The following is a 2,968-nucleotide window of genomic DNA, read 5'->3' as shown; positions in this document are numbered from 1 at the left end:
ACATAGTCCCATGTAGATCCTGGAGAACGCGAATGGTACAGGAGAATAAGGCACTCAGGCTGGGAGATGCTAGGACTGGTAAGTTGACAGCTGAGTTTAATGAGTGTTTGTCATCTGCTAAACACCAGCTTACGCTAACTAAATTCCTTTATTCCTCATAACAAAGTTATGTGGCTGGTATCAGTGTCATTATTCTCATTACAGATAGGGAAACTGAAGCAGGCAGGATTAAGTAATTTAGTTACTTAACTAATTCAAATAGTTGATTAGTGGAACAAACCTGTTCCAGAACCCACCACACTTAAAATACCTGTCTCCCTAGCCTGAACAAGAGCGTGTGCAGACAGCAAGGTGCATGCAGAGCTAGGAGTGGCTGAGCTGTTGTTACAAGGAGACTGCACTCCCCACCATGGGCACGCTCCTGAAGTCCAATGGGGCAAAAGTGGGCTCTAACAGGCTACTGTTTTCCCCTGAGCACAGGCAGGCAAGCCAGGCTAGGTTGACAGAATGATCAGAGATGTAAATGAGTTGTGAATAAATTATGAAACTGAACAAATTATATAAGGATTCTTTTTAAGACAGAGCAAATGAAAGGTTGCAGGTCAGAATTTAATCCAACTAAATGGAGCTAATCTTTTTCCTCTTCTCTTTTTTTCCCAATGCCTTCATTACTCTCCCTGCTACACGTTCAGAATGTCATGCTGAGCTCTGAGATCTAGAGGCACTAGTGAATTATTATGATCAGATAGACTTAGCCCTCAGTCATCAGCAGAGTGACTGTGGTGTCCCACGATCTCAAAAATCATCCAAATTGAAATGGCCAATGAAATTAGAAGGAAAGTAATTCCAGAAGGGCAAAGATTCCTTGTTCCTTTAAAAACAACTCTACATAACCTGAAACCCCCAGGAATATAAATTGTGACTGTGTTAGAGAAAGGATAAAAGTCTCCACTGGAAACAGATGTGATCTGCTTGATTTCCTTTGATACTGTGGGCTGAAAAAAATATATAAAGTTACTGAATGTTGTAACATTCAGGACTCAGGTTAAATAGAATAGTTCAAAGTTCCAAAGAGCTCAGTTTGGAAAGAAGCCTCTGAATAATAAACCATAAATTGTGCTGCAGTCATCAATATAAGAAAAATACTAGCTATGTTCCAAGGCCCTTTGTCTAGAAAAGGATTCTTCTCCAAATCCCTCAAATGAGTTTTAAATGTGCAAATGATGGGTATAATTTACACTGAAACTTTAAACTATTAATGGCTTAATCCACCTAAAATCCTAATGAAGTTCTGCAATTATGATTCCTGTTTATACAGCCCAGCAAACAGAGGATAGGAGTTGTCACCCAGAGCCCCTGGCAGCCAGCTGTGTAATGAAATGAGGCCGCAGGACCAATCACTGTACAAAATACCAGATTACTCTTGGGATTCAAGAGATCTCTAAGTTCAGAGCCAAAGGCTTTAGAAAACAACAACTAGACCTAGTTATTTTTCCCCTGCAGTGATTTCTCTAAAAGAAAACAATCCAATGTGGGACTTAAAACTTTCCCTTTATCATAGTTTATTTTCTCATCTTTCAAATCTAAGCAGGACTAGACTGGGGAAAGGAGATGGGTTCTGAACACTCTGCTCACAATCCAGATTCACTATTTGCTTGAAAAGGGTGACAGAGGAGGCCACGTTTCTCCATCCCCTCCCATCTCCCACCATCTGTATCCCCACCTCATAGATTATTGTACATTTACATCACTGAACCTGTAAACCATGTATCTTTATTGTTCTTTAGGAAAAGTGTGTGCTCTAGGTTTAAACACCAGTGAATTCTGTGTATGTGGAGAACCATCTTGTAACTGCAGCTGTGGGCAGTGGAGCCCTCCTGCGTGGACCCACAAACAGCAAGACTCAGAAAATACCAGCACCCACCACCGCCACCACCGGCACCAAAATATTTGTCTGGATCCAAAATTTCGCACAGGCTTGCTTCATTTGCTCTTCTCTTCCTTTTATCCTGATTCCTGGCAGCCTCATTTCAATAGATAATTGAAATCTTTCTTACTTTCTCAATACTCCTTGGGGAAATTCCACTTTGAAATTCTCTTTTCCCTGTCATTTTTACTTTACAGTTGAGAGGACAGGGATGAGCTAGGAAACAGGATCTCTCCCCTCTCCCTTCCCTTCTCTCTTTTTAAAAATGACGTAGAGAGTTTGGACATCCTCCCTACCCCCCACCTCCCCTCTTCGATTCTAACCCTGATTCCTGAGAAGCAGTTTTCCTTGGTGCTTGCTGGTTACTGCGCCGGGAGGTGCTGGGCGGACCGCCCAAGGAGAGCCTTGGAGAGGACCAGCCCCAACCCGCGTCCGGGGAGAAGCCTCGTCCCCATCCGGCCGTCACAAAGCGCAGCTCGACTGAAGCGCGATAACAGCAGACAGAGGCTCCCACGAGTCCGCGCTGCGCCCAGCTCGGCGCGGGCGGCTCCGCTCCGCCGCGGCCCGAGTGCGCTGGGGGACAACTTACTGTGTTCGCCGGGCGTCCAGACCGTAAACTCCCAAGTGGGAGCGGGGAACAGCCAAGGCAGGGTCGCACGAAGAGTAGAGGCCACGAAAGAGGAACAAGAAGAGGGGAGGGAGGGAAGGGAACGAGGGCACCAGCCCCACGCTCCCCCAGGGCACCCTCGGACGCGGACGGGGAGACCCACCCGGAGAGGCGGGCCTTCCCTTGGACCCTCTCCGGCCCCCTGCTCAGACAGGTAGTTGCAAGAAGAAAGAACAAAGCTCCGGGAGAAGGCGGGCGGCGGTCCCGGCGCCCACGGGGGCGGGGAAGGCAGAGGCGGCGGAGCCCCGCGCCCTGCCCTCTGCGCTCGCGCCCCCGGCCCCGCAGCCCCACTGCGTCCTCCGCCTCCCCTCGCGCAGCTTCCTCCTCGGGGAAGCGGCGCTTCCGAAGGGACGGGCGGCCGACCGGAGAGGAAG

This window comes from Otolemur garnettii, unplaced genomic scaffold (assembly GCF_000181295.1).
Source record: "Otolemur garnettii isolate 467f Iridium unplaced genomic scaffold, OtoGar3 scaffold00053, whole genome shotgun sequence".
NCBI lineage: Eukaryota > Metazoa > Chordata > Mammalia > Primates > Galagidae > Otolemur > Otolemur garnettii.
This window is presented reverse-complemented; position numbering follows the sequence as displayed.